The sequence below is a fragment of the Bos mutus genome, chromosome 29 (assembly GCF_027580195.1).
Source record: "Bos mutus isolate GX-2022 chromosome 29, NWIPB_WYAK_1.1, whole genome shotgun sequence".
Taxonomy (NCBI): Eukaryota; Metazoa; Chordata; class Mammalia; order Artiodactyla; family Bovidae; genus Bos; species Bos mutus.
The window spans coordinates 12,288,395-12,301,261 of NC_091645.1; the positions used below are offsets into that span (position 1 = coordinate 12,288,395).

The 12,867-nt window shown below is 40.1% G+C and overlaps 1 non-coding gene across 1 annotated transcript; it reads right to left on the reverse strand.

The window, feature by feature from the left end:
- Positions 1-12,388: 12,388 nt before the first annotated feature.
- Positions 12,389-12,461, reverse strand: TRNAS-GGA (transfer RNA serine (anticodon GGA)). The gene has a single exon. It is a non-coding gene; the product is annotated as a tRNA-Ser (tRNA).
- Between the last annotated feature and the right edge of the window lie 406 nt (positions 12,462-12,867).

Sequence of the window (12,867 nt, forward strand, 5' to 3'; positions counted from 1 at the left end):
GGTCATAACTTTTCTTCCAAGGAGTAAGCGTCTTTTAATTTCATGGCTGCAGTCATCATCTGCAGTGATTTGGAGCCCAAAAAGATAAAGTTTGCCACTGTTTCCACTGTTTCCCCATCTTCTTCCCATGAAGTGATGGGACCGGATGCCATGATCTTTGTTTTCTGAATGTTGAGCTTTAAGCCAACTTTTTCACTTTCCTCTTTCACTTTTATCAAGAGGCTTTTTAGTTCCTCTTCACTTTCTGCCATAAGGGTGGTGTCATCTGCATATCTGAGGTTATTGATATTTCTCCCGGCAATCTTGATTCCAGTTTGTGCTTCTTCCAGCCCAGCGTTTCTCATGATGTACTCTGCATAGAAGTTAAATAAACAGGGGGACAATATACAGCCTTGACGTACTCCTTTTCCTATTTGGAACCAGTCTGTTGTTCCATGTCCAGTTCTAACTGTTGCTTCCTGACCTGCATACAGGTTTCTCAAGAGGCAGGTCAGGTGGTCTGGCATTCCCATCTCTTTCAGAATTTTCCACACTTTATTGTGATCCCCACAGTCAAAGGCTTTGGCATAGTCAATAAAGCAGAAGTAGATTTTTTTCTAGAACTCTCTTGCTTTTTCGATGATCCAGCGGATGTTGGCAATTTGATCTCTGGTTCCTCTGCCTTTTCTAAATCCAGCTTGAACATCTGGAAGTTCATGGTTTACGTATTGCTGAAGCCTGGCTTGGAGAATTTTGAGCATTACTATACTAGCGTGTGAGATGAGTGCAATTGTGCAGTAATTTGAGCATTCTTTGGCATTGCCTTTCTTTGGGATTGGAATGAAAACTGACCTTTTCCAGTCCTGTGGCCACTGCTGAGTTTTCCAAATTTGCTGGCATATTGAGTGCAGCACTTTCACAGCATCATCTTTCAGGATTTGAAATAGCTCCACTGGAATTCCATCACCTCCACTAGCTTTGTTCGTAGTGATGCTTTCTAAGGCCCACTTGACTTCACATTCCAGGATGTCTGGCTCTAGGTGAGTGATCACACCATCATGATTATCTGGGTCTTGAAGATCTTTTTTGTACAGTTCTTCTGTGTATTCTTGCCATCTCTTCCTAATATCTTCTGCTTCTGTTAGGTCCATACCATTTCTGTCCTTTATTGAGCCCATCTTTGCATGAAATGTTCCCTTGGTATCTCTAAATTTCTTGAAGAGACCCCTAGTCTTTCCCATTCTGTTGTTTTCCTCTATTTCTTTGCATTGATTGCTGAGGAAGGCTTTCTTATCTCTTCTTGCTATTCTTTGGAACTCTGCATTCAGATGCTTATATCTTTCCTTTTCTCCTTTGCTTTTCACTTCTCTTCTTTTCACAGCTATTTGTAAGGCCTCCCCAGACAGCCATTTTGCTTTTTTGCATTTCTACTCTCTTAGTAGCTTGCAAACATAGAGTACAGTGTTATTAGCTGTAGTCTTTATACTATACATTAGATCTCCAGACCTTTTCATCGTATAACAGGAAGTTTGTACCCTTTGACTAATATTACTCCATTTTGGCCACTCCTGGCCCTTGGTAACCACCACTCTACTCTTTATTTCTCTGAGTTTGACTTTTTTGGATTTCATGTGTAAATGATATCATACAGTGTTTGTCTTTCTTTGTGACTTACTTCATAATGCCCTCAAGATTCGTCCACGTGGTCACAAATAACAGGATTTCTTTTTTTTCTCATGGTTAAATAATATTCCATTGTTTATATATATAACATTTTCTTTATCTATTCATCATTGATAGACGCTTAGTTGTTCCCATTCTTGGTTATTGTGAATAATGCTGAAGTAATATGGGGGTTCAGATATTTCTTTGAGATCCTGTAAAACCAAAATTTTTAGTGATTGAATGATATTTCATTGAATTGATATGTGTTTACTTCATCATTCCTAGGGTTGAATAATTAGGTTGCTTATTTCTGTTTTTTTCACTAGTAGAAGTAATTCTGTGATTAGCTACTTACATTTGATTTTTTTCTCCCACATTTTGATTTCCTAGAGAGGTAATTGCTGACTGTCATAAAATTATTTTTAAGTTCTTGATCTCCAAAATCTCTGAAAGGCTTGAAATAGTACACAATCCTACTAGCTGTATAGAAGAATCACTGTTTATTGATCACCAGCTGCTGCTCCTGCTGCTAAGTTGCTTCAGTCGTGTCCGACTCTGTGCGACTCCATAGACGGCAGCCCACCAGCTCCCCTGTCCCTGGGATTCTCCAGGCAAGAACACTGGAGTGGGTTGCCATTTCCTTCTCCAATGCATGAAAGTGAAAAGTGAAAGTGAAGTCGTTCAGTCATGTCCGACTCTTTGCGACTCCATGGACTGCAGCCTACCAGGCTCCTCTGTCCATGGGATTTTCCAGGCAAGAGTACTGGAGTGGGGTGCCGTTGCCTTCTCCTACAAGGAGTTAATTACTATATTGCTTTAATTAGAGTTATACTATTGGATTTTTATTACTCATTTTTTCTTTTTAAATTGTTTAATTTTTGTTCTCTGATTAATATATCATTGTCTTAGTGGTTTCTTACTTTATAAGGTTTTTATATATAATAATTTCCTTGAATGATATTTCCTGCAAATATTTCCCACAATTTGTTTTCCTTGTAATTTAAAAAAAAATTTGCTGTTGACATTCAAGAAGTTTTAAACCTTCATCTCATCAAATCTGTAGGTCTTTTCTCCTGTACTAGAAGTTAGAAAACTGGGTGTACATGTCTGGACCTCCACTGTTCCAATTTTGTAACTCTTTGGGTTTATGATTTCATCACAGGGAGTCAGCTAACACATTTTTTTTTTCCTTCTGCTTTAAGACAGTGTGTCTTAGTGAATGCTACCTTTTCATCCATATTTTAGAGAACCAGTTTTTTTTTTTTTTTTTTCCAGAAAGTAAGATTTAAATTCTAAGAAACATAACAAAATCTCCTAAACAATAGCAAAGATTCAGTGTACACTTTAAGATAATTTTGTATGAAAATAATTTAAAACAGCCCTGGTTCATAAAGAGCTGTTCATAAACAGCTCTTTATTGCTCTTCACTATAGCTGAGGAAACACAGCTAGGTTGTCTGTTTGGATCCAAAGCCTGTGAACTTTCTCTGTATTTTTTTTCTTTAGTGATCAGAGACTTCTGCTTGCCTTTTTTCTTTTTTTCATTGTTATCCTTACATGAATTCAATGACAAAATGTATGAAGAGCCTGTGTTGTGCTTTGTAGTCTTCTGGATGCTGCCGATACAAATGGATCAGTTCTCTTCTGGAGTTTACACTGGGAAGAGTTGCATTATATACTAAGGAAGGATGTGGCAATTAATCTGAAACCCTCCTTCCTTTTTTTTTAAATGAGGATGCCCCTGGAAAATACTGTGGCGGACAGAAACTGAATTTAAACCAATGTGACTGAAAAAAATCCTTCAATATCATAGTTAGAAGATCTTGATGGTGAGGAAAGATATCTAAGAAATAAAAAGTTCCCCAAAGATTTATCCTTGAACAGAAGGAAAAAAAATGCATGGACGCTTGAAATGCATTACTACTCTGGGGCTTGGGAAACTGGCTTGCCGTGGCGTTCAGTCTCCTTAGTGAAGAGATGAAGATCACACCTACTATATTTTTTAATCAACTTTCCTCATTCCAGTAAACTGAATTAAGTGCTAATGTGGTTTCTCACCTTCTTCTAACCTTCAATTAGTTATTAATAAAAACTTCAACCTGCACATCGATTCAATTGGGCTTCCCTGGTGTCTCAGTCGGTAAAGAATGTGCCTGCAGAGAGGGAGACCTGGGTTCAATCCCTGGATCCGGAAGATCCCCTCGAGGAGGGCATGGCAGTCCACTCGGGTATTCTTGCCTGGAGGATCCCATGGACAGAGGACCCTGGTGGGCTATAGTCCATGGGGTCACGACTGAGTGACTAACACTTTCACTTTCACACAATTGCTTAAACTTCTAATTAGTCTTCTCAAGATTCTACACATCAGAGGCTATGGTTTTAGGGTCTGGCAGAAAACTTGGGTTAACATTTTGAAGTCAGTGCTGGAGAAATGTGAGGTAAGTCACCAGTCATATATTCACCATATGAATATATGAGTGTATGAATGTATTGAATTATATATATATATATATACATACACACATATATCGGAGAAGGCAATGGCACCCCACTCCAGTACTTTTGCCTGGAAAATCCCATGGACGGAGGAGCCTGGTGGGCTGCAGTCCATGGGGTCGCTAGAGTCGGACACGACTAAGTGACTTCAGTTTAACTTTTCACTTTCTTGCATTGGAGAAGGAAATGGCAACCCACTCCAGTGTTCTTGCCTGGAGAATCCCAGGGACGGGGAAGCCTGGTGGGCTGCCATCTATGGGGTCGCACAAAGTCGGACACAACCGAAGCGACTTAGCAGCAGCAGCAGCAGCACACACATATATATTCATTTCTGTTTATCCATTCTACATATAATAGTTTGCTAATCCCAAGCTCCCTATCTATTTCTCCCCTCTCCTCTTTGGCAACCACAAGTCAGTTTTCTATGTCTGTAAGTCTGTTCTGGTTTTGTAGATAAGTTCATTTATATCATTTTTTAGATTCTACAAATAAGTGATATCATATTTTTTTTCTCTTTCTAACTTACTTCACTTAGTATGATAATCTCTAGGTCCATCTATATTGCTAAAAATGACATTATTTCAGTTTTTTATGGCTGAGTAATACTCCATTGTTGGAGAAGGAAACAGCAACTCATTCCACTATTTTTGCCTGGGAAATCCCATGGACAGAGGAGCCTGGTGGACTATGGTCCATGGGGTCACAAGAGTCAGACATGACTTAGTGACTAAACCACCACCACCACCAATGTTCCATTGTGTGTTTCATATATATATGTGTGTGTGTGTGTGTGTGTGTGTGTGTGTAAGTTTACACACACACACACACACACTATACCTTCTTTATCCATTCATCTGTCATTGGACACTAAGGTTGTCTCCATGTCTCGGCTATTGTGAATAGTGCTGTTGTGAACACAGGGGTACCTGTATCTCTTTGATCTCTAGTTTTGTCAGGGTATATACCCAGGATTGGTACTGCTGGATCTTATGGCAACTCTATTTTTAGTTTTTTGAGAAACCTCCATATTGTTTTCCATAGTGGCTGCACCAATTTACATTCTCACCAACAGTGTAGGAGGGTTCCATTTTTTCCACACCCTCTATAACATTTGCTATTTGTAGGCTTTTTAATAATGGCCATTCTGACCAGGGTAAGGTGGTACCTTATTGTGATTTTGATTTGCATTTCTCTAATTAAATTAGTGATGTTGAGCATCTTTTCATGTGCCTGTTGGCCATCTGTATGTCTTCTTTGGAAAAATGTCTATTTAAGTCTTTTGCCCATTTTTAAATTGGGTTATTTGTTTTGTTGTTGTTGAATTATATGAGCTGTTTGCCTAAGGTCACACAGCTAGTCAAGTTATAGAATTGAGTTTTGCCAGGATAATGTTTTGGTAAGACATGCAACAGAGACATCCTCAGTGATTTATCTAAAATTCCTCCAATAGTATTGGTGCATAGTGGTGACCAGGTTGTCTTTTCTATGCTGTGAAGTTTGTGAAGGATCTTAGCAAGGTTCCACTTGAGGTCACATGGTACTAACAGTCAGCTATCCTGGGAATGTCAGAGATGAGATTCAGATAATTGATATCCATATAGTTTCTAGTATTTGTTCTTTGATACTGCAGCTGAATTCTGGCTTCTATAATGGCCTATTTGAACCCTTCCAAAGTCTAGGTCATCTGGTCCCATCACTTCATGGCAAATAGATGGGGAAACAGTGGAAACAGTGGCAGACATTTTTTTGGGGGGAGGGCTCCAAAATCATTGCAGATGGTGATTGCAGTTATGAAATTAAAAGATGCTTACTTCTTGGAAGAAAAGTTATGACCAACCTAGATAGCATATTAAAAAGCAGAGATGTTACTTTGCCAACAAAAGTCTGCCTAGTCAAAGCTATGGTTTTTTCCAGTAGTCATGTATGGATGTGAGAGTTGGACTATAAAGAAAGCTGAGTGCTGAAGAATTGATGCTTTTGAACTGTGGTGTTGGAGAAGACTCTTGAGAGTCCTTTGGACTGCAAGGAGATCCAACCAGTCCATCCTAAAGGAAATCAGTCCTGAATATTCATTGGAAGGACTGATGCTAAAGCTGAAACTCTAATACTTTGGCCACCTGATGTGAAGAACTGACTCATTGGAAAAGACTCTGATGCTGGGAAAGATTGAAAGGGGGAAAAGGAGGGGCCGACAGAGGATGAGAAGGTTGGATGGCATCACCGACTCAATGAACATGAGTTTGAGTAAACTCCGGGAGTTGGTGATGGTCAGGGAATCCTGGAGCGCTGTAGTTCATGGAGTCGCAAAGCGTCAGACGTGACTGAGCAATTTACCTGAACTGAACTGAACCGAAAGTCTAGATATTTGGAGGGTGTCAGAGAGGCGAGTAAGTTTATAAGGACTAACTGCTTGATATAATTATGAGCTAGCATCTGTTAGTTTCTAGACTGTCTATTCTGAAGAGAATTTTTGCCTTTAGAATAGTTACTTCTTGGGACCTCCCTGGTGATCCAGTAGTTAAGAATCTGCCTTCTAATGGAGGGGACACAATTTTGATCACTGGTCAGGGAACTAAGATCCCACATGCCGTGGGGCAACTTAGCTTGAGTGCTGCAGCCAGGGAGCCCATGCTCCGCAGCTACTGAGCCTTTGAGCCACAGCTAGAGAAGCCCTTATGTTGCAATGAAGACCCAGCGCAGCCACAAAACGAAAAAAGAATAACGACTTCCTTTGTCAGTATTAGGGTATCTAGAAGTTCCTTAACTATTTAATCATTTTTAAAATAGGAATCCATCTTGTGTTTAGAAAGAGTTACTCTTTTCAAGGTATCTCAAATCATGGATAATCCCACAAATCTATCATGTTGTCAGTATAGGAACATGTTTTAGAAGGACTCCAAGATGGCACAAGACTGTTGAATAATTTTATTTTGCAAAGCCATTACATTGTTTTGGGGCCTTACTCTGTTTTTGTTCTAAGACCCTCTCAGTATGTTTTCCTGGAGAAGTAAATGGCAACCTCACTCTGGTATTCTTGCCTGGAGATTCCATGGACAGAGGAGCCTGGCAGGCTACAGTCTATGGGGTTGCAAGAGTTAGACATGACTGAGAGACTAAGTGCATAGCAATATGTTTTGGTAAATGCTACAGGTCTATTTGGAGAACTATTCCTATTCTGTTATTTGCTTATATACCAGTCCTATATTTGTAGCTTAAGGCCATTCATAAAAAAAGGGTAGTGCATCAGGAGTATCTGCCTGTGGATCTGCTCTTGAGTGTTGACTTTATTGTTACTGGAAAGTTATTGGAAAAGTGATTTCTAAAACCTCTGATGGATTTGTCCTTTCTTTGCTTTCAAGACTGGACTGACACTTAGCCATTTCTTACTGGAGATAAAGCAAGTATAATCCCCAGTGAGGGTTGCCCTACACTTGGTGCTTTTTAAAATCCCTGTTCTATTTGGTGGACTTCAGGAATAACTTTATCTTTTTGGAATATTTCCCATAAGATTTGTTTTCAGTTCTTGTCTTTGTTTGTATCAGACTTCAGCATCCAATATCAAATGGACCTACTCTTAATAGCACAGGTATTAACTATTATAGGGCAGGATGATGAGGCCACTTGGTTCCCAATACCACTGAAGGTCACTAGTGAATTTCTGCATTTCCTCTTATTGGAGGATATTTGATATTGGAGGATATGTGATAATTGTCTATAAGACAGATCAAGGCCAGATTGTAAAATCTACCTGTGAATATCTACCTGTATATATTCCTGTTTTGGTGATTTTATTTTCCAAGGAAATTGTGACATGTAGGATAAAATCAGAGGGAGGAAGATGATTTAAGACAGGATAATTGGGGGAAAAAGAAAGAATATCCAGGAGAAGAAGATAAAAAGCAACAATTAGGGGACTATCACAAGAATGAAAAGATATTGTGGGATATAAGCAATCACTGGAGGAACAAGATTTTGATGGATCCAAAAGTGTTTTTGTTGATCAACTGCTAAGTCGTATCTGACTCTTTACGACCCTATGGACTGCAGCATGCCAGACTCCCCTGTCCTTCATTATCTCCCAGAGTTTGCTCAAGATCATGTCCATTGAGTTGGTAATGCCATGCAACCAACCCATCCTCTGTCATCCCCTTCTTCTCTTGCCCTCAATCTTTCCCAGCATCAGGGTGTTTTCCAATGAGTTGGCTCTTTGCCGACTCAGGTGGCCAAAGTATTGGAGTTTCAGCTTCAGCATCAGTCCTTCCAATGAATATTCAGAAATGATTTCCTTTATGATTGACTGGTTTGATATCTTTGTAATCCAAGGGACTCTCAGCAGTCTTCTCCAGCACCACAATTTGAAAGCACCAGTTATTCAGTGCTTAGCCTCTGTTATGGTCCAACTTTCACATCTATATATGACAACTGGAAAAACCATAGATTTTACCATATGGACCTTCATCAGCAAAGTGTTGTGTCTGCTTTTTAATATGTTGTCTAGGTTGGTCATAGATTTTCTTCCAAGAAACAAGCGTCTTTTAATTTTGTGGCTGCAGTCACCATCTGCAGTGATTTTGAAGCCCCCCAAAATAAAATCTGTCACTGTTTCCAGTTTTTCCCCATATATTTGCCATGAAGTGATGGGACTGATGCCATGATCTTAGTTTTCTGAATGCTGAGTTTTAAGCCCACTTTTTCACTCTGCTCTTTCACTTTCATCAAGAGGCTACTCAATTCCTCTTCACTTTCGGCCATAAGGGTGGTGTCATCTGCATATCTGAGGTTATTGATATGTCTCCCAGCAGTCTTGATTCCAGCTTGTGCTTCATCCAGCCTAGCATTTTGCACGATGTACTCTGCATATAAGTTAAATAAGCAGGGTGACAATATACAGCCTTGACGTACTCCTTTCCCAATTTTAAACCAGTCCATTGTTCCATGTCCAGTTCTAATTGTTGCTTCTTGCCCTGCATATAGAATTCTCAAGAGGCAGGTCAGGTGGTCTGGTGTTCCCATCTCTTTAAGAATTTCCGCATTTTGTTGTGATCCTCACAGTCAAAGTGTAGTCAATGGAGCAGAAATAGATCTATTTTTTGAATTCTCTTGCTTTTTTTGGTGATCCAACAGATGTTGCCAATTTGATCTTTGTTTCCTCTGCCTATTCTAATCCTGCTTGAGCATCTGGAAGTCTTGGTTCCAGATGCCTAGCTTGAAGTAGTTTGATCATTACCTTGCAAGGGAGATGAGTGCAATTACACAGTAGTTAGAACATTCTTTGGCATTGCCTTTCTTTGGGATTGGAATGAAAACTGACCTTTTCCAGTCCTGTGACCACTGCTGAGTTTTCCAAGTTTGCTGGTATATTGAATGCAGCACTTTCACAGCATCATCTTTTAGGACTTACAATAACTCAGCTGGAATTCCATCACCTCCTCTAGTTTTCTTGATAGTAATGTTTCTGAGGCCCACTTGACTTCATACTCTAGGATGTCTGGCTCTGGATGAATGATCATAACATTGTGGTTATCTGGGTCATTAAGACCTTTTTTGTACAGTTTTCTGTATATTCTTGCCACCTCTTCTTGATCTCGTCTGCTTCTGTTAGGTCCTTGTCATTTCTGCCCTTTATTGTGCCCATTTTTGCATGAAATGCTCCCTTGGTATCTCTAATTTTCTAGAAGAGATCTCTAGTCTTTCCCATTCTATTGTTTTCCTCAATTGCTTTACATTGTTTGCTTAAGAAAGCTTTCTTATCTCTCCTTGCTGTTCTTTGGAGCTCTGCTTTCTGATGGACATGTATTTTCCTTTCTCTTTGCCTTTCACTTCCTTTCTTTTCTCAGCTATTCATCAGGCCTCCTCAGACAGCCACTTTTCCTTTCCTCATTTCTTTTTCTTGGGGATGGTTTTAGTCAGCACCTCCTGTACAATATTATGAACCTCTGTCCATAATTCTTCAGGCAGTCTGTCTACCATATCTAAGCCCTTGAGTCTATTTGTCACCTCTACTGTATAATCATAAGAGATTTGATTTAGATCATACCTGAATTGTCCAGTGGTTTTCTCCACTTTCTTAGAATTTAAGCCTGAATTTTGGAATAAGGTGATCATGAGAAGAGCCACAATCAGCTCCAGGTCTTGTTTTGCTGATTGTATAGAGCTTCTCCATCTCAAAGTGCAAAGAACTTAATCAATCTGATTTTGATGTTGACCATCTGGTGATGTCCATGTGTAGAGTCTTCTCTTGTGTTGTTGGAAGAGGGTGTTTGCCATGTTCAGTGAGTTCTCTTGCCCTGCTTCATTCTGTACTCCAAGGTCAAAGTTTCCTCTTACTCCAGGTATCTCTTGACTTTCTACTTTTGCATTCTAATCCCATATGATGAAAAGGACACTTGTTTTGGGTGTTAGTTTGAGAATCCCATAGACAGAGGAGCCTGGTGGGCTACAGTCCATGGAGTTGCAATGAGTCGGACATGAACGAAGCTACTTAGCATGCACATGCTAGAAAGTCTGGTAGGTCTTCATAGAGTCATTTAGCTTCAGTTTCTTCAGTGTTAGTGGTTGGGGCAGAGTCTTGGATTATTGTGGTGTTGAATGGTTTGCCTTGGAAACAAACCAAGATCATGCTATCATTTTTGAGGTTGCACCTGAGTACTGCATTTCAGACTCTTTTGTTGATTATGAGCACTACTTCATTTTTTCTAAGGGATTCTTTCCCATAGTAGTAGATATAATAGTCATGTTAATTAAATTTGCCCATTTCTGTCCATTTCAGTTCACTGATTCCTAAAATGTCAATGTTCGCTATTGCCATCTCCTGCTTGACCATGTTCAATTTACCTTGCTTCATGAACCTAAATCCACGTTCCTATGCAATATTGTTCTTTATGGCATTAGGCTTTACTTGTTTTTAAAATTTTTCAAATATTTCATTAACTTTAGGTAAATAAGTATTTAATGAATATATGTATTATAGTATATATATATAATATAATTTGGGATAACATGTTTTGATAAAATGAAGCTTTTAAAATTAAAAAAATAATTTTATTTATTTATTTTTGGCTCTGCTGGATCTTCATTGCTGCATGGGCTTTTCTTTTGTTGCAGTGAATGGGGGCTACTCTTTACTCCAGGGTGTGGGCTTCTCCTGTTGTGCAGCACGGGCTCCAGGGTGTTCGGGCTTCAGTTGTTGCAATTCCTGTGCTCTAGAGCGCAGGCTTGATTGTTACGGTACGCGGGCTTAGTTGTTCCATGGTGTGTGGGATCTTCTCAGACCAGAGATTGAACCATTGTCCCTGCATTGGCAGTTGGAATTTTTATCACTGAGCCACCAAGGCAGCCCCAAGCTTTTTAAAAAAAGATGATTTACTTATGTATTTGGCTTTGTTGGGTTTTAGTTGCAGTACATGAGATCTTCACGGCACATGCAGGTTCTTTGTGGAGTACGGACTCTCTAGTTGTGGCTTATGCTCTCTGGTTGTGGCCACAGGCTTAGCTGGTCCACAGTATGTGGGATCTTACTTCCATGACCAGGGATTGAACCCTCATCGCCTGTATTGCAAGTCAGATTCTTAACCACTGGACCACCAGGGAAGTCCCAATGATGAAGCTTTAATAAGGAATTTTTAAAGAGGTTTTTTAAAAAAAAAGCATACTCATGGACAAAGAAGGTCAGATTTGTGGTTATCGGAGGCAGGTGTTAGGGGAGGAAAATTGGGTAAAGGTCGTCGAAGGCATCCGCTTCCAGATAAAAGATAAGTAGTAGGGATATGATGTATAGCAAGATGACTGTAGTTAGCACTGCTGCATGATACAGGAAAGTAGTTAAAGTGGACCAGAAGAGTTCTTGTCTCAAAGAAAGGGATCCTTGTGAGATAATGGACGTTAACTAAACTTAACTCTGGTAATCATTTCACGATACATGTAAGTCAAATAATGCTGTACAACCTAAACTTACACAATGTTGTAGGTCACATATCTCAACAAAACTGGAAAAGAATACCAAAAGAAATTTATTCCAAAAGAAGAAGGAAGACCACTGACAGAAAATTTTCTGCCTTTTTGGTCTAAGATGGGCTATTTTGGTTGTATTCCAAGTTTACCAATGTGGTCCTGAAAGAAAGAAAGTGAAGTCGCTCAGTCGTGTCTGACTCTTTGTGACCCCATGGACTGCAGCCCACCAGGCTCCTCCGTCCATGGGATTCTCCAGGCAAGAATACTGGAGTGGGGTGCCATTTCCTTCCCCAGGGGATCTTCCTGACCCAGGGATTGAACCTGGGTCTCCCGCATTCCAGGCAGATGCTTTAACCTCTGAGCCACCAGGGACGCCCAATGTGGTACTGATGCTGCTAAGTCACTTCAGTCGTGTCCGACTCTGTGCGACCCCACAGATGGCAGCCCACCAGGCTCCCCCGTCCCTGGGATTCTCCAGGCAAGAACACTGGAGTGGGTTGCCATTTCCTTCTCCAATGCAGGAAAGTGAAAAGTGAAAATGAAGTCGCTCAGTTGTGTCCGACTCTCCTCAACCCCATGGATTGCAGCCTACCAGACTCCCTCATCCATGGGATTTTCCAGGCAAGAGTACTGGAGTGGGTTGCCATTGCCTTCTCCAATGTGGTACTATATAACACCAAATTATTTCTGGTGAGATTGTGCCATTTTGTAAAACAGGTCCAAGCAGGTATCAAGGCTAACAAAAGCACAAACTTAGAGGCAGGAACTCAGTCTGCTC